The sequence below is a fragment of the Echeneis naucrates genome, chromosome 13 (genome assembly GCF_900963305.1).
Source record: "Echeneis naucrates chromosome 13, fEcheNa1.1, whole genome shotgun sequence".
Classification (NCBI taxonomy): Eukaryota; Metazoa; Chordata; class Actinopteri; order Carangiformes; family Echeneidae; genus Echeneis; species Echeneis naucrates.
Genome location: NC_042523.1, coordinates 24,833,309 through 24,856,761, shown reverse-complemented (window position 1 = coordinate 24,856,761; position 23,453 = coordinate 24,833,309). Strand labels below are relative to the sequence as shown.

General features: G+C 46.8%; 1 protein-coding gene across 1 annotated transcript in view; it reads right to left on the bottom strand.

Annotated features, from left to right (window-relative positions):
• bcas3 (BCAS3 microtubule associated cell migration factor) overlaps positions 1–23,453 on the bottom strand; it is a 226,006-nt gene that overhangs the window by 71,387 nt on the left and 131,166 nt on the right. The window lies entirely within an intron of this gene.

The window sequence follows — 23,453 nt, the reverse complement described above, 5'->3', positions numbered from 1 at the left end:
AACAGGAGGAACACTGTGAAAGAGTCTGGAGCCAAGCTCCGAGGCTCTCTCCTGATTGGATGGTCCAGTCTGTAAGTCACACTGTAGCCCCGCCCCCTAACCCCTTCCCTCCTCTCTGGTCTGTTTCCCTCTAAATGGAGCATTATTTAAAAAGTGAACATCATGTTGATGTGAAGACTTCACTTCTTTGGCAAAGTGCAGCTGAGGCTGATGGGAAATCAAACATAAGTACGACTTTAAGGTGACGAATATCTGCTCCAAACTGTACCAAGCTGTTTGGTTTCTAAATGATTCTGAAAAGAAACGATGTGAACTTGAGTTATAGAGTGAATCTGCTGCTGCTGACGATGATGATGAGATGTCAGAGATGAAGATGGTGAACTGTGACACAAACAGAGCAGCATCATTGTCAGCCTGAGCTCCTGCTGTTGGCTGACAGCTCCGGCCCTGCTGGTGCTGCTGCAGCCGGTCTGAGCTCTGTGGACACTGGAAGCATTGGGGGGGCTCGGGGGCGGGGGGGTTAATGGTGGAAGGGTTGATTATGATCATGCGGCGTGGCAGGATGTGGATGTGACAGCGAGAAGGCGACAGAGTCCCGCTGGCAATTTGGTGACCTACTGAGGAGATTCAACAAACAAAACTCTGTTTGGATAACTTCCACTCCACCTTTTCAACATTGCATGATGGGAAAAATTACATCAATTTCACGCCACGATTGGCTCAAAGAAGAACACAAGAACTGAACTCTGCTTTCATTTGGAATGTGGACCGATGGCAAGAAGTTGCTGTGACGATAAACAAGCTCAGTTTTCAGTCAGTCAAAGCAAAAAGGACTTCCTCTGGTCCCAGTCTGACTTCAGGGAGCTGTTTCTGCTGTTTCTGGAGAAAAATTCAACTTTCCCTTGATAAAAAAGGATTCTAAATGATTTCAATGCTAAATAAGAAGGTGCTCACGAACAAAAACCTTTTCTCTGATACCCCTTTACCCCAGTGATCCACCCCACTCCCTCCGCCCTCCTTTGTCTGCCTTCTTGACGCTGCTGGTTTCTCCTCCATAAAAAGACGAAAGTGCATAAAAAATACAATAACTTAAATAACCAATGAGGTACATTAATCACACACCACACATACGATATGTACATGCCAAATAGTGATAATACAAAGAAAAAGAGCTGAGGTTAAGTGGCCAATTCAATTATTTATGCCCACATAAAAAAATATCTCCGGGCCCCATTTCATTGCTGCCGGTCTGGTCTGGAGCAGAGTTACATTGAGTCGGTGCCAGTCAGCCTCATCCACTATTTATATGATGATCCTTGAACACAGCTTCTGATTGTTTTTATTATGCTTCTAGTCATTTCACGTGTCGGACTATTTGACTTTGGAGATAAATTTGAACAAATTCAGGAAATAAACCTCCCAAACCTGACTGACATTAAATTTTTATCAGAGTTTCCTAAAATGACCTAAATGCTGTTTTATATTTTGCGTATTTTGGATTTCTGAGCAAAGACATAATTTAGTGCAATAAAACTGTCAAAGTAAAATAAACTGGGCACAATCTACAAATTTCCAGACATCCAGAAGGCGTCTGAAAGCTACTGCATCTCTCCACACCTTTTTACATATTGATATAATGAGTCCTGCCTGATTCTGATTTATGGCAGACGAGCTCTTCCCACTTCTCCACAACCAAGCTTTGACAATTAAGTCACCACAACACTGTCAAAGCTGTCACGCAGCCAGCAGAAGAAGACGCTCTGGATGGTAAATCACGCTCTCTGTGGTCGACGGCCAACTTCATCTTGAATCCCTAAAAGTTACTTTCCTTTGAGTGGCCAACTGTGAAGCGTCTCATCAGGACTTGGCGGTTGAGGTTTTTGGCAAATGAGAACAACAGTAAATTAAAACATATACATTCGGAGGGTTTCTCCAGAGTTCCCTGACAGCTGTGTGATGGGCAGAGTGGGAGGGAAAGAGTGTGAGTGATGACGGAGGAGGGACGGACGGGATGGCAGTAAAAGTGTGAGGGACTGAACAGTAAACAGCAGGGTGACGTTCAGACCAGCTCTGACCGAAGTGGCTGATGTTTCCAGCGTCTGGAAGCTTCTGCTGATCCTGTTGTCCTCATCACAGCATCACATCAACAGCCATCTCTGTCTGTCTTCAAGAATCTCCTGAACGTGGAGGTCTTTGTTCTAACAACTTTTTATTGCCTTGTCTTTTAACTCGACACTGACAGTGAGGCCTCTCCGTCTCTGAAGCTGTAAATCCAGCATGAAGTTGGATTTAATAACTTTAGCGAGTCTGCAGGAAAAAAATGGAAATTTGATGTGGTAACTGTTCAGCATACATTTGGGGCACAATCATGTTTTGAACTGCAAAAAGGCCCCCCCGAAAAAGCTTGATAATTGAAGTTTCCTTCAGTGTGGATCCAAACGCTTCAAAGTGCTTGATGGGTTGTTTTATTGAACAGACTCCAACACTTCCCCACCACTGGAATCTGCTACGTCCAAAAAAATTTGCCTCCCCGCAAAATGACGATCCGGCCACCTCACACAGCAAGTGTAAGAATTCCTTTGAGCTGGGGGAGGAAGTGTGTGACATTATTCCCATTTGAATGATTCAATGTGTCCCGGCTCTATGATGGCAGGCTTTTCACTCCGTGTTCGAATGTGGCCATCTGGAAGAGCTATAAACAAGTTTCCCTTCAGATGTGGTCGGACAAAATTTCCCATCAACGATTAGTTCCAGCATCCAGCGGCCTTCAGTCCGTTTCACAGATGACCGTCAGTCCCACAAATCTGAAATGATTGAATCTCAAGTCTGAAAAGCATCTGTCTTTTTTTTCAATCACCAGGAAATCCTACAACAGCTTCCTGACCCCCCTCGCCATGACCTCCATACTCCTTTTGGTCTATAAGATAACAGGTAGCTAACGGTTAGCCGCTGTCAGTTAGCTTTATCAAACGCTGACAATGGACAGAACCACTGTCCCTGAAGAGCAGGCCGGTTAAAGGGAATAAACTGAAACCACAAAGGAGGACACAGGAAGTGATACATGTTATGATGATGTCTTCAGTCAGCTGGACTTTTTGCTGCTGTTTCATGCATTTCCTGTTTTGTCTGACCTGTCTAATGTTTTCCATGCAAACTCACCACAGCTCTACTGAATGCCTGGATACATTATTTTTATTCATGTTATTTAAAAAGAAGAGAAAAAATATGAAGCATCTTAAAGAAGTGCTGCTGATTTAATAATAAAAATAATTTGGAAGTAATAAAAAATCTGCCTTTCTAAATCCACGTTTGGCTTGATGCTGCTGGTTTTCTCGCATTTCTATTAAACCATTGAGCAGAGTGTTAATTGGGTTAAGCTAAAGCGTAAACAGGCAGGAGGTTGGGGAGGGAGGAGGCACAGCGCGACACCGAGGCTGCCGTTTGTCGACTCACTGGCCTAAAATGCTGAGTGACCCTGATGTGGGGTCATCTTGGTTCTGGGCCTGCTGCCCTCCTGGGTCAGTGCTACACTGTCCTGGGGAGAGGCCAGCGCTTGCATGAATAAGTAAAGACCGTTGGGGGACCAAAGTCCGTTGGCTGACGTTTCCACCCCACTGAGTTTTAACACATTAGGAAGCCCCACTGCCAGTAATGAGCCAGAGACAGAGGGATGGGGGGGGGGTTGGGAGGTGTCGAGGGGTGAGAGAGTGTAGTCACATCCTCAGAGTGACTGTGTCGCTCCCAACCTGTTATTGTTGTGCAAATGTTACTCACATGTCACGTGAAAATGACGAGCTCTCCTGATTGGTAACCTTTTATGTAAAGCAGCAATAGACGAGTTTTGTCCTTTCTCTCATTATGAGGTAAGAGTTGATGGAACGATGTGATGATGAGGAGTAATGAACCCGTCTGCATTTAGATTAGTTCCATACAAACGCTCCCTTTCACCGCGCAGCTCAGTCCGACACCAGGCAGGAAATTTCATGGCAACCAAAACAGAAAGAGGATAGTGCTTCTGTTTTCCCCGGAAGATTCTGTATCTGTAGTTTTTCACTGGAAACTCAAGAGGCCTGCTGTCAGAGAAGGAGAACGGTAGAAAGTGAGGTAAAACACGAGGAAACCACCAACGGCTGTGTTCTGAGGCACACTCTTCCCCAGGACTTCTCCTCCGGACCGGGGCGCTAAAGAGATCCAGTAAAAACTGCATGGATCTTTTAATGGGCCACAACAGAAACAACACCTGAGATTTATTTCAACGTCATTCTAATATTAAAACTTTGGTTGGTAGTTGAGGGGATGTTTTCAGTTCACGCTCACTTCATTACTTTTTCTTGAAGTAGACCGACCAAAGATTTCTGCAGCAAAGAGCCTGAGACGGTCTGTTGTTTGTATCTTGTCTGCTTACAGTCAATCGTCGCTTCTTCAGAACATGACTACACTCGCTCCTCCAACTGTGCTGAAGTTGTTTCAGTGACTGAAGTATACAGCCAGAGCGCTGAACACACAGATTATACAACAAAACGCAGACCAACTAGTCTGGACCGCATACCGGACCACCCAGCAACTGGTTCAGACCACAAGAGCCATAAACAGATTCATATTCTGAGACAATACAATATCTGCTGATACTAATCAATAGCAGGGGGCATTTAATAAACAACACATTTTAATCTGGGGCATTTAATCAAGAAACAGCGTCCCCTAGTGGTCGTATCATTGGTCTGATCGACTGACCACGGTCAGTGGACTTTACTAAATCCACCTGTCACTAAACGTTCACCATAAAAATCTACATTTTAACTTGTTTGAAGACACACTGGTCATTTTTGGGGGGTAAGTAGCTCTGCTAATTGCCTCGGGATCAAAACACACGGCATGGTGTTATTTGTGAAGCCAGACACAGACGGCTGTATCTGTTTTGTGGTGTAGGTATGGAGGACTTGCTGGATTATTCATCATGTTTGTATCTAATTACAGAGAACCGCAGCAGAGTCTGGTTCGTCCTGCTGCTGCAAACTTTTCAGACAAGTGGAGCTGTAATTAAAATGGAGGTTTCAGGTCGTTTCAATTCACTGGCTGCTTTCAGAGGGCTCATCAGGCTCTGACCAAGGGAGTTCATACTGTAACCAAGGTTGTGTGTGTTGTTATTCACTGAAAGAATGTGTGTGTGTGGGTTCTCTCCTCATCTCAGCCCAGTGCCCCTGTGCCCTGGCCTCTCTTCCTCCCCCACTGTGTGCGAGTTTATTCACAGGAAATGCAGGGGAGCCTCACGGGTGGCTGGGCTGATGCGAAGCGACGTGGCGTCTCCAGTGAGCCGGGAACTTAGCATGTCAGGCAGGTCAGCACCGGGCAAGCAGACAGTCGATAAAATATTCAATACAGCACTCCCAGTTCATGGATCTAATACCTCAGAAAAGCCCCCACCCTACTCCAAAATCTGAAGGAGAAAAATCATCATCTCAACAACCTCTTCTCTTCACACCAATGATGGATGTTTATCCAACTCAGAGGCTGCTGGCAGTGATGATCCCAATGTGGTGGATGTCTTGTGGAACCCCCGACTCTTCCCCTTTTCCAGCCAGAGGCGCTGATACCAAAGCACCGAGGCTGAATGTTTTGTTTCTTTCCTAGTTCGACTTTTTTCTTTGCTACTACTTCCTGTGGCCCGCATCTTCCCGGAGCCCCGAGGGCAAGAAAAAAGAAACATACGGCGGAGTTTGACAGTGTGGCGAGCGGAGTGTGGAAGGACTCGCCTTGGAATGTCTTCTGTCACTTTAGTGCAACGGGCGCTAATCCCAATTAGCATCAGTCAGCTGCACTGAGGGAGCATCACATCGACTCAGCTTCTCGGAGACAGGCGCCCTCCATGGACCGGGCGGATAGTCCGACACCAGCTGCCTCGGCCTGTTCTGCTGATTAACCCAGACATTAAGATGTCGCTGCTGTGTCTTCTGACTCCCAAGCCGACGCGTCCTGCTCCCTCTGTTGTCTTCGGGTAGCTTCCGTCTACTTACATTTTTAACAAGCATCTCCTCTGTCTCCATCTCTTTTATTGTGTCGTCTGAGTGTGCGGTATTTTATTACTTACACTGCATAGATTGGTTGAGTACACTGGATCAGTGTTACCCACTCAAACGGTTTTCCTTTCTCCCCCTGAATAATTGATGGAAATGGATGGTTAAGGACAAAGGCAGTGAAGACTCCATTAAGGGGTGAAATGTTGAGAGGTGCTGACTTCATCATTGGAGTCGTTAGCGCCGGAGCTAGTGATCCAATTTAGACAATATTCTCTGACATGGACTCAGGAACTAGCAGGTTCTGCACGAAAGCATGGCCACTAAGGCGGGGGTGGAGGGGGGGTCACTCCCACACCTTACTGGGCACATTCCTGATGTAGTGCCTTCATTGGACACCTGCGTGGCTTTGAGCTACACTAACAACACGCTGTATGCATCAATATGGGAGTGTGTGTGTGTGTGTGGGAGGGGGTGAAAATATGGCTTTTATGGAGTACAATTTGGAGCAAACCTAAGTGATAAAAATAGCTGGATCTGGTTGTGAGGGGTTTTGTTTTTGCTTTTCCTGAGGCACGTCATAATACATCCCAGAGTTTCAGGCCAGCAGCTTTCAGATTCCTATAAATAAAAGCTTTCCTGAGCTTCGCCTCTCTCTTACTCTCAGACACTCAGAGGGGCTGGAGCCGAGTAAATAGCCCCCTCCTGATGAAAAACATTCAAACCCCACCGTCGCAGGGAAAGGGGAGTGCGTGGTGGATGGGATGCCGATGGAGGGGCTTTTAAAATGGACCCATTCGCCTGTTTTCCCCCAGCACCATTTTCACCGCTGACATTTTGACAGAAAAGAAGCGCTTTGCGCTCTCTGAGGTCTCTGAGGTCTGAGTCTCTCTTGCAGCACTGAATGTTCCAGTCTGAGCAGCTTTAACCCCCCCACACCCCCCTGTTTCTGTGCTGCTGCAGGGTAATCCTTCTGTTAGGGCTCAGGTAGGAGCCGACCCCCCCCCACCCCCCGAGTACACAGTACACATCACAATGAAAGACATGAAGAACTCAGCACAATCAACATAAAGTGTTCATCACAGAGTCTGGGGGGTTGCGGAGGGGAGGGGGGCGGCTGCGAAGCTACATGATAATGAGTCAAACAGAAAGCTTCAAAACATCAGAATGTGTCTTCAGAAAACACAACATGTCCTGAATCCTGTTAAAGCTGGACCGGACCGGACCGGACCAGGATTGTGTTCTCAGTGTTTTAACTAATTTAATTGTGGACAAGTCATAAACCATAAACTGCATGTCCACTTTCATTGAAAGGGGGGGAACTAAAAAACAAATAGATTTTGAATGACAATGGGGGAAAAGTAACAGCAATCCAACAATGGCGACCTCAGACGTCAGGAGGACTCGGGGGGGGGTTGGCGCTGCTGACTTCAGGAATGCTGTCGGTTCAGAGTTGTAAACGGAGTTGGCCTTCACCAACAATGGGGCATATTTTGCGAGATGCTGGGAGTCGATAGCAGGCGTCTGTCGTGACAAAGGGCCACTTCTCCAGCTCCGTGAGAAAGGCGTGTTAGCTCGGCTCTTTGATACAGGACACTGTTTCTCTGACCGCCATTCATTACCATCTGTAACAGCGGCTCAATGGACATTGCGCATGAGGCATAACTTCATCCTCCTACACGTTCTCAGAGGCCGCATTATGGACGCCTCAGAGCCGGGCGTCTCCAAACACTCCTAGGTGTCTCATAAAATCAACTTGGAGAGTAACACACAGCTCCGAACAAGAAGAAAAAAGAACGGAAAAGCTGGAGTTGTGTCTTTTTGTGTTTCACTTAGTAGATGAGACATGAGCTGTCCTGAAGCCCGGAGCTTTGGCAGCGCATCGGAAGAATAACATGGCAGAGGCGTCCACATTTGTTTCCACTTATGCTACATGATCTTTAAGAGCCTAATTTGAACAAATCCCTCGCGCTGACCACATGCTGTACTTTCTGAGGACTCTTTGCATATGTACCCCGGGTGTTAATGTCATGTTTAAAGTAAACAGCGCCAATGGTCAGAGCTGGGGGGTGGGGGGCACACCCTATTTTTGGGCTGAACCACCTCCAGTCTTTTATTAACACAGAAAATGAAATGAAGCAAGAGCCATAAAAGCAGTCTAGGCGTGTGACGCTTCTGCAGCGCTGAATATTCCTCCTCTGAACGATGTCGCCACAACTGTCCCCAACCTTCAGCATCGGGCATCGAGGGAGGGGGTAATTCCGCCATCATCACATGTAAATGACACGCTAACTAGATACACACACACAGCAGGAGCTCGACAACTACACAAATTACAAAAAAAGTGAAGACAGAAAACCATGAGGAGGAATCACACAAACTCTAAGCCCCGCCCACCACCTGTATTCAATTTGGTTGTGTAGTTGCACACAGTGATAGCAGTTGTGTTGATGCTAACTAAGGTTCAGACTGATTTAGCCCCGCCCTCCTGTCTCCTTGTTGGGACGGGGGGGCGGGGCTAAGTTAGTAACGTATGAGACACTTAATATTTATTGCACTCATCATTCATCTTTCAGGGAATATGTTGTGATGCTTTACTGCCCATCTGAGGGCGACTCCAGTGGTTTTAAAGGAAATCAGGTTGTACTGAAGTCTATGGGAAAATGTCCCTCCTCCTTAGTAAAAGTTTTCCTGATGACTTTATGGTCTCAGTCTCTACTTTACAGTCTTCCACCTCACAAGGCCTGCTGAGGACTCTCGTCTCCAGCTTGCTGCCTCTGGCTCATGCCCGCCTCCCACTCCCCCCACCATGTCAGAAGGAAGGAGAAAGAGGATGAGAAAACAGAGGGGGGGGGGGGTGCTGGTGAAATGTTAATGTCTTGTCCTGTTCGATACCTGTATCTTTGGTGGGGGCCGCTCTTCATTGTGCAGGTCAAGCATCCTCCCACTTCTCCTCAGCTCCTAACTTCACCTCCTTCCCTTTTACACATACTTGCAGTCTACCTGAAGGCGAGTCATAACTTTCTGAGACATCAGCTAAGTCCTCTCATGGGGGGGGGGCGGGCTGCTGAGGGATCTTCGAGGTTATTGTGTGTCTGGTCTGGAGTGGAGGTCACCCAAAGTTACAGGAAGGGATTGTGAGGACGGCTGGAGGAAGAACAGGGTTTGTGTGTGTGTCTGTGTGTGTGTGCATGTGTGTGTTGGGGGGGGTCTCGTCTGGCAGATGACAGATCTGTGAAGTCTTTCCTCGAGCCCCCCGAGGCAAAAGAAGCGGTGGTGTGGTGGTCACATCTTCAGAACACTTACAGTCTTTATCCCACTCTGCTTCCCCCATCCTGGGGGGGCCTGGGGGGCTTCAGCCTGCTGATTACTACACAGGAGGCTATTCAGCAGCCGAACCCCCCCTCCTTACACACACACAAAAACAGACTCAACCCCCCCACAGATCTTCTTTCTTATTCAGGGATGATCTGAAATCATATTTCAGTCATGAAAACGTAGTGGGGGGGGGGCGCAGACACAAGTCTGCGCTTTCCTAAAGCATTTTTTTGACACAATCAGTTCGACACCTCATGGTCTCACACGGCCTTTAACCCCCCCCCCCCCGCTGAGGCCTCGCCCACCTCCCGACCAAAACAACGCTTGGATGATACACAAAAACCACACAGACACACACTTTGCACTGAGCCTTGACAGGCCAGCCAAACACAAGCCTCCCTTAACACTTCAATCAAATTCTCAACCCCTGCAACGAGACAACCCCCCCACACACCCTCACCCCCCCACCCCACTTAAGACAGACGAGCTGGTGAATCATGGACAGTACAATGTGTGTTTTCAATCTCTGACCCTCCCCGTCTTCTGGAGCCCACACGCCTGCCTGACTTTTAGACTTTTAACTCTCGGACAGTTGTTGTGTATGTGTGGTGGGGGTCAGTGAGGGAGGGGGGGCAAGGACGAGGAGTAACAGAAAAAGGGCAGTCAACAAAACTCAATTGTTCTCAGAGTTCTAGTAATAGCATTTGATTAAAATAATGACAGGGTGTCGGGAGAGAATAGAGGGTCCCATTGGGGAGGGGAGGGGGTCACAGACTGAGGGAGGGGCTGAAGGAGAGAGAGAGAGAGAGAGCACTGTGCTGTTCACTGTCATGAAGCTGAACACTCACCTGTATCATCACGAGAGCAGGTCGGTCGGACGGCAGCGCATGGAAGAGAGAAAACAGTCACATGATCAGTTCAGTCGAATAATAAAGAAAGAAAGAAAAGTTTCACAGCAACGAAACAGAAACACTGAAAGGAACTATGACCATCATCTACTCTAACTTCTGCTGTGGCCGTTCACCAGAATCCAACAATCTAAACCACTTCATCCTCTGAGTCTTTCTGTGAAAACCAAACGTCCTGACGGAGCAGGTGATTCAGCAACAAAAACAAAAGCTCATCCGATCAGAAACTGCCTCCACGCCACGTGGCTGAAGCCTGCAGGTTGTTATCTGTCTGTCAGCCATCTTGCTCTTTTATGACCATATTTGGAGGAGAAGGTGGAGCTGACCTGCTCTGTGCTCTCTCCTGATTGGCCGGAACAGCCGTCTCCACCTGTATGCACCGACTCGTAATGGAAACTGTTTGCGGTGACTCGTTTTGAAGAGTCATCGAGAAAAGACCAACAAAAGTGTAGCGTGATCGGTCAGACGTTTGTGTTTGACGTTGTGTAACCAGCTCTGGTGTAGATTGTGTCTGACACCTCTGTGGCTGACGTCTGGTTGAGTTTAGTGAAGGCTGGGTGGTGGTTGTGGTGGAGATGGCAGTGTAAGACAAACTGAGCTGTTGTTGTTAAAGGAAACAAACAATGATGTCATTATTGGACAGGCTGTTAACAGCAGTGCGACCGTGACGCCGTCAGTCCGGCTCCACGACATCACGCCACTTCAGAGGGGACAACGGAGCCGTGACCCGTGGCGCCGTGAACTGGCCGCTGAAGTCAGAGAGAATGAAAGGAGGAGAGGCTGAAAGCCGCTGCAGAGAAAGTGTGTGTGTGTTACAGAATATGATAGCCGGTGGGGATGTCAGCAGCCTCTGAAAGGACGACGTCTAAGCTGGGCTCAGACGCTCATCTCCTCACACAGCCGCGCCCTTTTCCCATCATCCCCCTCTTTGTTTATCCCTTACACCTTAACAGGAAGTTCACGCTGGCCCCAGAGCGACCCCCCCCCCCCCAACACTGACACAGATCTGATTCACACAAAAGGAGAAGAAACCAGAGAGAGTTGTGCCTTCAGGTCACCAAGACATTAAAGTTGAAGATTTTAACACAAATATTCAAATGTTATCGAATGATGTTCTGATTCTTGGTTTTATTTGACTTCACAGAATTAGTCGATGAATGAAACTTTACCTGAAGTGTATTTATGTTGTTACGTCTTCTGAAATCAGCCTCCACCACACCGTCCCTGTGGACCAGTGGTCTGATACCCAGAATCACCGTCACTGATATCAACACTTTATAATCATTATTTTGAGGTTTATTGACGCTGACAGGAGGTCCGACTTGAGGAAGGAATCTGTGTGAGACGACTCGTCTGCGGTTCGTTTTGGTGTAAAAGCAGTAAACTTTCTGCTGGTCGTCACTTTGAACCCGATCTGATTGACTGTTTTTGTTCCAGGAGTGTGTGAGCGTGTACGTGGGCATGTTGATGTTTGGTTACCGGTCCTCCCTCGACACCAAAGCCCAGTGTGGGAGAGCTGAAAGTTCAAGGTCCTCCTCACTGGGCTTTAGTCCTGTCTCACCCTCAGTGTCCAAATATTTACTGTCCAGCAGGTCCAGGCTGCTGTCTATCTATTAACACTTGGCTTAAGATCGCTCACGTTGTGCAATGTGGAGGATTACGAGCAGAACGAGGCACAAAAAACAGAATTATGGCCTGGCGGCTCCATGCCTTCGCCAACCAGTCAGGTCGCAGGATATCTGGTCACAACCTCCACCTCAATTCCTGACAGAACTGCCATCATGATGTCACAGTGAAGCTGACCTTTGACCTTTTGGATATAAAATGAAAACTTAATTAAAGACGACAAATTCTTTTATTATTGCCAACAGCATGTTTTTAATGATTCTTTTGACCTTTGACCTTTGGCTACCATAATTGAATCACAAAAAAAGTAGTAAAAAAATGGTTTTACAGATTTTGTAATAGCTCATATTTGGATATACACTGTCTCATCCTCCATCTTTGATAGTGACGTCTAGACTCATGTCTCTACATCGGACGCTCCTATTGGCTCCGGTGGGTGATGTCACAGCCAATCAGAGAGTTTGTGGATCAGTCCTGCATGTTTCTGACAGAATAAAGACAATCAGATGTCTGCAGCTGATTTTTCATCATTAATGAGCAGAACTGATCAGATAAAGACAGAAACGACCCAAACACATGAGAGGAACTTTTCTGTGGAGAAGGAAATATTCAGTCTGAACTGATCAGAGAGGATCAGATGATTCTGATATTATTTGGACACATTTTTAAAATAAGAGATGAAGGGACGCTCTCAGAGTGAGCAGACTCAAATATCTGAGCTGAGATCAGATTATTTTTGTGTATTTTAGGACTCGTCCACTGGGGCTCTTGTCTTCAGACCAGTTCATTTATAAAACTAAACTTCTCATTTTAGCCAAATGTTGAAAATTATTATCTCAGGGTTTGTGTTCCTGCTGCCATGTTCAGTGAATCAGATCGACCCCCCCCCCTTGGTGTGCGAAGGCTGGGACGAGCCGCCTCTTGAGGCAGAGACAGAGTGGACGACAGTGTTTGGAAGTTTCTGGAGTGTTTTCCTGGCTGCAGCTCCAGCCAGACTCCTCCGTGTCCTTCAGAGTAAAAACAAAAACATTTGGAGTGTACAGCTCACAGCTAGAGCACATCTCTTATTTGTTATCACTTATGCTCCGAGCCGGTTTACATTCTCCTGAGTGTGTCCACTGGCGTGTTCATCCGGAAATTTGTCCCCCCCGCCTCCTGATTTAGATTTGGAGAGCAATAAAACTTGCTGAGCTGTTGCCTTGGACAAATAAACTGACCAAAGTGTTGATGCAGAGATGTCCGAGGAATGAAAAAAAGTTTGGAAGAGCGGGAGGGAGGGGTTAGCGGGTGAGGTGGGGGGGATAGGTGCCGGTCTCCAGCTCCTTCCTGTGAAAGTTTCCGGTGAGGCGGTAAACATGGCAGCGTCTGTCTCCTGTGGGAGCTGAGGGAAATGTGTTTGTGTGAGAGCGTGCTGCCAAGTGGATCTGTGTGTTTATGGATGTTTGTGTGTCTGTGTGTGGCGATGTACCGCTTGTTGGTGCACGCATACTTGGTCTGGGTATGTGTGTGTGTGTGGAGGTCAACAGTTCCTCTCCTCTCTGTGAGGGAGTTGTGTCGGAGCCAAGTGCCCAGCTGCTCATAGGTGTCTGTTTACAGGCTGATTCACAGAGCAAACAGGGCAGGACGCACAAACACACACACACACACACACATGCATGGCTGACGTTGCTTGACAAGAATTCTCACAAGACACACAAAGTCTGTCCTCATGGCTCGTGAGGTCATTTCATTTGTTGGCGTCTGCAGAAAGAATCACATCACCTGAGACACCGCTGGTGGCGACAGGGTTTACGCTTCATCCATGACCTTCGACCCTGTGAGTAAAACATGGCAGCAGCAGGTGGGAGAAGGGGAAAGACCCTCAACTGGAACTGAACATACTTTCTGTCTTAAAAATTACATTACTCATCTCAGAGTAGTTTTACGTCTCCTCCTCTAACGGCAGGCCAGCCAGCCAATCAGAACACACACAGAAACCAAACCCTGCAGGTGCGACTAAATGACTCATTAGGACATTTTTAATCCAAGACTGATGATGAAAAGATGTTTCCATGGTGACGTAGATGATGAGAGGAGCTGCAGTTAGTATGTTAAGGCCAGATAATACACACACACTCATATTTCACATATCACACACGCAGATTCAAAGCTGTGATGATGAAACTGCTCTTTAACAAAGTTAGAGCAGATAATCAGTTGGGACTGAGAACGCCGCTCTTCACATGAGCAGGAATTACTGCTTCCTTCCCCCTTTTTGCTTTTGAGTTAATATGATTTCCGGGAGGACATGAGCGGGATCCTAAAGGAGCGGTTAAACATTAATTAGAGTCCCGTCTTGTTTGGTGGGCTCTCGCTGCCAACACCAAACCTCATGATTCCTATCCATCTTCAATTAGAGCGTCGGCTCAAATGATGATTTGTGTGTTTAAATCAGCGGCATGCAGACAGCCACTGTATGTCGGAGATATAGACATCTCAGTAAACTTTGAATTTTAGAGGTCTGTGAGATGATTTGTTGAATTTTTATGCGACATAAAAGAACGATCAGTGACAGTTTCAAGATTCAGCAGGAAAATTAGCTTCTTTACAATGGAGCTTTTGAACTGTCGCTTATAGACAATGTGACCTGACCTGAACGGCCTGTCCAGTCCGTTGTCATGGTTACGACATGTGGTGAAGCACTAACGATCACATGGATTCATTCATTGAATCACTAATTAACTGTCCAATTATGTGTCAATGTTTTTCTGAAGTTTACGAAGTTCACCGGATGTCGCTGTGATCTGTGGAGGCGGGGTCTGATTCAACATGGCTGAGGGCGGATGACGTCAGTGAACTCTTGTTGCTAAAGGTGAGAGACTCTGTCACGCTTACATATGTCTAGTATGTGAAGTGACGTCACAAATGGCAAAACAGACTTTTTATTGTGGACATGTAAGTGTGTGTGTGAACAGCTGGAAAAGCCTTGTGTTTTTAACGCAGCCCTGAATCACTTTGCTGTTCTTATTTCTTTAAGCACATGTGACCCAACTCTGGTTTCTCTGACCTTTGACCTCTCAGGCTGACCTCGATTACCTCACAATTACATCCTCCAAATGTTTTTTCCCCCGGAGGATATGTGTATATGTGTTTGTGTGTTAAGGTTTGACTCACACCTACAGTGTGCATGAGGGTGATGGAGGCTTCAGAGCCAGAGCCAGAAACAAGGAGAGTTAAAGTTTTGAGTGGACCGCTCCGTCCCTGAAGGTCCCCAGATGGGACGGTGTCTTCACAGCCTCAACATCAAGACTCTGTTAGGATTTAATAGGATTTAATCCACATTTATGGATCCAGTTCTCGAAGATGTTTGTACTCAGTGTTTCATTATTTGATAGCCTCGTAGTGTGTGTGTGTGTGTGTGTCCTGTGATAGGACAGAGACAACATCACCCCAGGACACTGATCTGCTCTAAACACTGGAGGTCATGAGTTTTGACCTTTGAGGAGCAGTCAGCAGCGAGTCCACGGGGCCGCAGGTAGGCTTGGATTACACACACACACGCACACACACACACACACACACACGGGTACGACGAGTGATATGTCAGAGCAGCAGCACGTGCACGCACACACACACACGGATGGCCTGAGGGGAAATGAAGTGGTCGCCTCTCGATGACCTCAAACAAAAGACCCATTGAAAATAACAAGACTGAGCTCTCACAGAGAAAAGTTTCCCTTTGTTATCCACGGCAGCCTCTCACCGCCGCACCATTCAAACGCCAGATCCTCTCCGTGGTGCCAAGATGGTTTAACGAGTCGAGGATCCCAGTGCAGGAAAACTGACATCCGACGTTGGCATCTCAACCTGCAATCTGTCTCCACGCCGCCAATCACCGAAGAGTGCGAAAAAATACGACGCTTTAAAACGAACATGGTTTCCTTTCAAACGGCTAGGCAGATGATTTTTACATTAACAAAACAACCCGGCGGTTATTCTTGGGTTTTTACGCGGCCTTATAAAAGTCTGAAGCTCACTGGCGTCGACGCTCGGGCGCTTGCATGGGAAGTGTCGGCGGTTTGGCCGGCGTTCAACGTGCCACCACAATGTTTATTCTTCAATATCGGCCCAAAAGTTATGACATATAAGATGAACAGCTAAGAGGCGTATGGGCCCAATAATTTTCAAGTCCAATTCAGGCCTGAATGTGCAGAGGACAGGACATGATGAAGCTTCTCTCCTGGAGCTGCTCTCCCTCAGATCCACATTAAGATCTCCGGCCTGTTCGCAGCAGTTTTCCACCTCAAAGAAACTTTTGAGCGAAGTCAAAGATGTAATTTCAACATTTCAGGCGCTGGAAGGTGAGCAGCGTAACACAATACTCTCAACAGGCTGCTCTTGGCTCCAGAATAAGCAGCGTGCAAACCTTTATGCCCGACCAGTGATATAGATGAAGAGGGTCATCAATTCTTATTTAAGGCCATTTCATTTCATATGACACCCCCTTATTACAACAAATGGGCTGGCCGAAGCTGTTTTGCAGCAGATGTTGAGTTGCTGTGTAATTTCCCAGAGGCTCAATTTGAGATAATGGTAGATTGTAAGAAGCTGAAAGAAACAGAACCTTTTCGCCTCTTTTCGCCCGGCGATGTCCAAAGCATCCAGAAACATCCGAATCTGAATTTTTAAAGATGTGGTGGACAGAAAATAAACATCAGGGACGGGACAGGGGGTGAAGGAGCTCACGCAAATATCAATAAACACTCCTCTTCCGTCTCGGAAGCTTCCTGCTTTATTTGATTAGGGCGAGGACGGAGGGGGGGCTGGGGGTGAAAAACAGAGCAGTCATGCTCTTTTGCTTTTCTTCCTCCTTTCCCTTCCTCCGCAATCTTCAGCCTCCTCTTAATGGGAATGGGAAGTTTGGGAAGTGGAGGGGAGAGCGGGGAGGGGGGGGGCGGAGCAGGGCTGCAGCTAGCCTCAGCCTAACCTCCCCCATCTGGACTGAGGAGGGGGCGACTTGCCAGCCTCCAGGCTACTCCCAACCCTTCCCAGCTGTTGGCTGTTCAGGGGCAGAGGGTTTCTTCCCCCCACCCTCCCAAATGTGTGTTTTTGGTGGGCTTGAGAAAGCATTTTTTCATAAACAATTGCCATATCCTGCACCAGCTGCTGACCCCACGGCTCCCGTCCCTGAGCCGAGCTCGGGAAGGAGGCAGAGCCGAATGGTTTTCATTTAGGAGACTGCTTTGCAGGGGAGACTTGCTACAGGGGGCTCGGCCCCGCCGCTGTTAGCACGACAGTTACAACGCAGACGCTGGATGGGCTGCTGCCTGTGAGAGAGATGTTAGCTGATAGCAGCCGCAGTGTCGGCTCGGCTGCTATCAGCAGCTGGTGTGCCGGAGGACAGAGCTGGAGACCTGGACCGCTTCAAGGAGCCCCAACTGTTGTTTTGCTCAAGTGAAGCATTAATTAGCTTTTGAGCCACTTGAGGGCAACAGAACAAGCTGAAAACGGTTTTATTTACGTTTTACTGCCACATAAAAAGCTCACAGTTTAAGTGTGAGGAAATGGCCAACAATTTCCACATCGAGCAGACGTGAGACATCAGTCATAATGACTGTTTGAGTGTCGAGACGTCGCTAAATATTATGTTCTAACTACTGAGCTCCACGTTAAAGATGCCTTTTTGCTCAGATGTGCTGCGGCTCACTGCTTCAGGTTTACAACAGCTGAAGTGAACTGAAGTCATCATCATCACATCACAGAGGGACGTTTGATCTGCTGCATCATTCAGGGACACAACGGACAGAAACAGTGTTACACGATAAACCTTGCATTTATATTTCACTGAAACAAGATCAGCACAAGTCTGAAGGTTTAAAGAGCCATCCGGTCCAAAGGTAGACCTCCATCTGGTCTCTGATTCTAAATCAGCTGCAGGTTCCGTATTAATGCAGGTCTAAGTCCTCAGAGAAAAACTGTCTGGAAACAGAAACTGAACTTTAAAACCAGCCGTCAGGACTTCTGGGACTTTGTGATGTCACAACAAAGCAGTCACTGCCACCAGGCCCCTCCCTACCTGACCCACCAACCTTGGAGGATTTAGGATCACTCAGATACCAACACTTCAAAACAAGAGTAAATATAAAGGACCTTTGAAAACAGGAAGTTCTGAAGTGTAACAGAAAACACGATCCCCTGTCAACAAACAAAAACAAGAAACTCACCCCGCCCCCTGACCGTGTCCTAAAACAGCCGTCCCATTGAAAGCGTTGGTGCCAATTCAGTTTGTATATCATTTGATTGCATGTTTGTGTTCATGTTCTATGTATGAGTCGGCCGGCCTCATGCAACACTCAGCAGGCCGGGGGGGCGGAGCTCCGTCACAGCCGGTGGATCCACACAGTTAGAAAACACAACTGGGACGACGCTCACGCGACTGCCGACAGAGTCACACGCATTGTTACACACACAAACACTCACCTTGGCACAGCAGGGCTGCGCCGCACACAAAAGCTATTTTTTACTTGCATCATAAAAGCACACACAAACACACATACACAAGGAAATCCACACATGCAGACACACACACACTGTGGCCGGCAGACGCTTCACGCTCAGGCTGAACTTTCACCTCAAGTGTCCGGCGCTCGCACACATCATTCCGAACCGGTCCGACTCCAAGCTGCAGGGTAATACTTCATTATGGCAGCTCTGTAATTTGGGGGGAATGAGCACTTCAAACGAACCCACACAAACACACACACACACACACAGGGTTACTGTAAATGTGTGTAATCCAGAGTTCTGCTGGGACCAGTATCAGCTTTTTTTTTCCGGATTCCCAGAACAGTCCAAAATACACCCGGACAGTAATCAGAGGTTATAATTGTTGGAGCTGATTACAAAGTGAGTAATGCTTCAGATTGGAGACGAGTGCGATGCCAACTCGTATGCTGTGAAATGTGAACTCGGGGACACGAGGCGTCCGCAGGGTTCACGGTTTAAAACGTGACGCTCGGCGGCTCCTTCCGTCGCTCCGGGTTAACCGGCTGAACTTTTCACAGCTGGGTGGTCCCTGCTGCCAGAAATGATGCTCTGTGTTTTGATGTTGTAATAAGAATTTTGACTTGCTGTGTCGTTTTATGAGTTGGACATAAAAACTTTGCTCAGTTCAGCTTTAAAATATAAATGAGAAGCACATGAAAAATTACAGTGTAAAATAATGGAGGCCAACTGTTTACATCTCTGCATTAATCTGAGTATCCAACTGTTCACTTTACAAACAAACACTGTGATGTGTGGAAGTGGAAGCTGCCTTTGTGTAAATCTGCAAACAGACCTTCAATTCAAAAACATCCCGGCTACATGTTTTATGTTAAAGCTTCATATTTCAACTTCTGCACTCTTTTATTTCAAGTGTTTATCTTTATAACAAGCTACACCTGTGTGTTAGAACCAAACACCGTTCAGTGTAGTTTTTTATCTCCTCTGAGGCTTCTCTCTGGAGGAACAACAGGTCCACCAGCCAATCAGGAGGCAGGATCTCATTCTCTCTTCTGATTGGCTGAATGTTTACTGAGTTATCCAATAAAGATGAAGCAAATTTCAGGTCAGCAAAGTCGCAGAAGTCCTGACGGCTGGTTTTAAGGTTCAGTTTCTGATCCAGACTGTGAGGTTTCTCTAAATATAACACCTGGACCAGGTTTAGAATCAGAGACCACAGGGAGGACAGCAGTTCTGTCTGTGGGTGAAAAAGTAGATTTTTTTCAAGTCTTGATCTGTTTGCTGTTTCACCAGGTGCTACGTTCAGGTCCAGCGCCAGTAGTTTGTTTAACTAACACTGGTGCTTCCTCCATGAGCTTCAGGGAGTCTCCCCACTCAGAGGCCCCCACCCCGCCACGGATACTTATGCCTCTCTTTGAGGCAGCTCTTAATTGACTAACTGAGATGACGTTCTGAGGTCAAACATCGAAGATACAGCTACTCATCAACTTTCTGTGTTTTCAGAACAAAAAGCCGTCCTGAATGAGAGAAGATGTTCAGATCAGGGAGGCAGTGAAGAAGAATCAGTGGACCAGAGAAGGAGGAGGAAGCAGTCTGGCCCAGACCTGGACCAGACCAGGACCCACTGATACGAGCCCAGCAGGGAAACCTGAATGAGCTTTTGCCAAGACAGCAGCGTGAGCGGCAGAACATGATGGAGGGAAAAGAAATGATGCAAAATGTGTTGGCCCCTGAGAACAGGAACAACGACAAAAATTCATACTCTTAGTTATAAAAGATTTAAAGTATATTGTATGAAATAGGTGGAAAATTAAATTCCATTGGGTGTGTATGTGTGTGTACGTCCCACATCCAGTTATTTATTTAGTGTCAACAAAGACCACAAAGACCTCCAAACACTCATCCAAACGCATCAATAATACAAACAGGCGAACACCATCCTCGGCTCGCGTTATGTGGACACACTGAGCCGTGATGCGAGGCGGTCCCTGGTCCTCAGACAAGCTGGGACTGAGGGAGGTTGCTGCAGCGCCGGGCCGCGGCGTGCAAAGTCCAGACACGCCAAAAACTTCACACTGCTGTTGAATATTTGATGGGAACTTTCACTGGCACAACGCACACTTACAAGCACAAACACACAAAAACACAACTTTAACTGGAAATTAGACACAGTGAGCGTCTCAGTCAGTGGAAACCTCAGTGGGTCCATTTATTTCACACATATTTGCATCAGGAGGAATGAGAGTCTCAGATGAAAACACCCCATTAAAACTCCCATGAGCCCCTGCACTCCATGCTGAATGTTCAGCCTTAAGCATGCTAACGGATAGCAGGCTACATGCTAAAACACTCTATGCTCCATTTAGAGGTGGGTGTGATGTCACACTGGAGACTTATTAGAGCGGCCATCTTGGATTTTGAGGTTCGACTTAATGAGGTCCGTCCAGGTGACCTCAGGGGTTGCTGCACAGCGAGACACGTGCGTGCTCACAGATGATTGGCTGTTTGGACTTTTTGTCTGTTATTTCTAAAAGCTAGTTGGTTTTCTGTTTACTTCAAGTGTTGCAGGAATTTGGCCTTCAGGAACTCAGACCATAACCACATCACCCAGAGAGGGCAATTATTCCACTGAGGGCAGTTTTTCTGTCTAGTGTCGCAGCTTTTAGTTGACATGTTGGTAAAATATTCAGATTTCAAATGTTGGAATGTAGAAACTGGTAAAAAAAAATTAAATAAAAGATTCAGATGTTTCTGTTTTTAATAAATTCTCATCATCTTCAAACTCATCTGATTCTGTCTGACTCAGTTCAGACTGTAGAACAAAGTCTACAGAGAAGCCACCCTGAATGTTTCCTTCTCCTCCAAAGAAAAGTTCCTCTCATGTGTTTGGATCGTTTCTGTCTTTATCTGATCAGGAGTTCTGCTCAGTAATGATGAAAAATCAGCTCCAAATATCTGATTGTCTTTATTCTGTCAGAAACATTCAGGACTGATCCAGAGACTCTCTGATTGGCTGTGACATCACCCACCGGAGCCAATAAGAGCGTCCGATGTAGAGACGTGAGTCTGGACTTCACTATCAAAGATGGAGGATGAGAATGGACGGATAAACACACAGAAGGAGTCAGAGAGTCGGACTGATCCAGATCAGCTGATTCTGTTTAAGGAGGAAACAGGAAGAGCCAACAGGAGGAATAAGAGCTCTGAAGACCAGCTGATGGTTGGAAGAGTTTGAGCTTCTGTGGGTGTAAAGGGTTAATACAAAAGAAACAGACCAACCAGGAAACCCCGAGGAGAATCAAAACAGCACTCCCTCCCCCTCGGTGCGACCCTTTACCCCCCCGCTCCTCCTCCTGAGCCGGACTATCTGCCTAAAGGGCGTTCTCCTCCTGAGCCAGGAAGTTTGTCATATATTAAATTTTACTGCACAAACGGTGGATGTGGTCAAGTTCTTGTGTAAATGTATAAATGTGTAGCAGAGAAAAGGAGCTGTCAGCCACCGTGACCCTGACAAGGCCAAATAATGAAATGAAGTGAATCATGAGGAAGCTGTGAAACCAGGAACTTCTTTCTTCTTCTGCTCCATCACGTCCTGTCTCTCGTCACAGGACGGTTTTCTTGATGGGTGTTTGTAGAAACGGCAAAACAAATGACGCATTTGATATTTACAGTGGAGATAATACATGTTCACTTTGCCCCGCCCCCCACGCCAGCTGCTCCTGGTCCGGGTTTGGGAAAGATCTTGGTCTGGTTCAGTACAGAGAAAGTTCTCAGTGACTTCAGACTCAACTTGTTCATTATTTATACAAGCTACCATTTTTATGTAACTACAACAAAAGTGCGTTTGTTGTCTGAACCAAAGATCGGACTCTGGTTCTGGTTCTGGATGTGAATACTGGTCTCCTCCTAAATCCTCTGATGGAGTAAAGTTGGATATAAAGATCATTTTTGGAGACACAGCGTTTAATTTCATATCTTCACTGCGATTTAATTGATAAGAATTATTCACATGCTAAAACAGATTATCATTAAATTAAATGGACTCTGGTTCTGTATGACTTCTGTCTCTGAAGTCATACTTCCACAAAAATGAACAGACAGACACACAGAGAGACAGACAAGTCGAGAGCTGGCCATCTTCCTCTCTTCCTCCTCCTCCTCCTCCTCCTCCTCCTCCTCCTCCTCCCGCCTGTCCTCTTCTCTCTCTCACATCAATGATAAAACAATGAGCGGGTAGTGAGGGAGAGAGGGAGGGTGACGGATGGATGGATGGATGGATGGATGGAGGGGTGATGAAAATGAGAGGCGTGCTCGCGAGGAAAACAAAGCAGAAAAGGAAAAAAAAAGTTAATTGAAATGGTCATTGGCAGAGCGAGGAGCTTCGTTTTTTAGGAAAAAACCTGCAAGACACAAACAGGAAATAAAAGAAAAGATGTTGGGTTTTATTCTCTGCTGGTACAAAGTCAGGGTGTGTGTGTGTGTGTGTGTGTGTGTGTGTGTTTGTGTTTGGTCAGCATGCAGATCACGTGTGACTCGGTGACACATGCAGCTCGTCAGACACAGTGTGGTCCGGATCCTGGACCTGGATCCAGGACCACATGCAGAGACGTGTTAAACTCCAAACAGATACAAGGCTGAAGAGATGAATTGTGGGGAAACAGAGCATCCAGAGTTTTTGGAATGTGAAAACCTTCAGTCCGCTTCACGATAAAAACTATTTTCAGATCAACGACGAAAACAAAGGTTAACTGCAAAGACGCCAAAGTCATTTAAAAACAGAAGTGTAAATATGGAAATCTAAATCAGAGCGGAGAACATCCTGAACCTCTGATCCTGACTCTGGAGTGAGACACGTAAACCTGAACCTGAATCTGAACCTGAACCGGAACGGACCGTCTGAGGTCACATGACTCTCCGACCTCAAACATGACTAACAGTGACTGAGGCAGAGCCGCCGGCACTGCTGACTGGGAACCGCAGCCCTCTCATTTAGTCTGATGGAACTGTAAAGTAACACACGCAGGAACAATTGTGGCGTGTGTGTGTGAGTCCGTGTGCTTCATTAGTGTGCGTCCTGGCGTTGTGCGTTCCTTGTGTGTGAGTG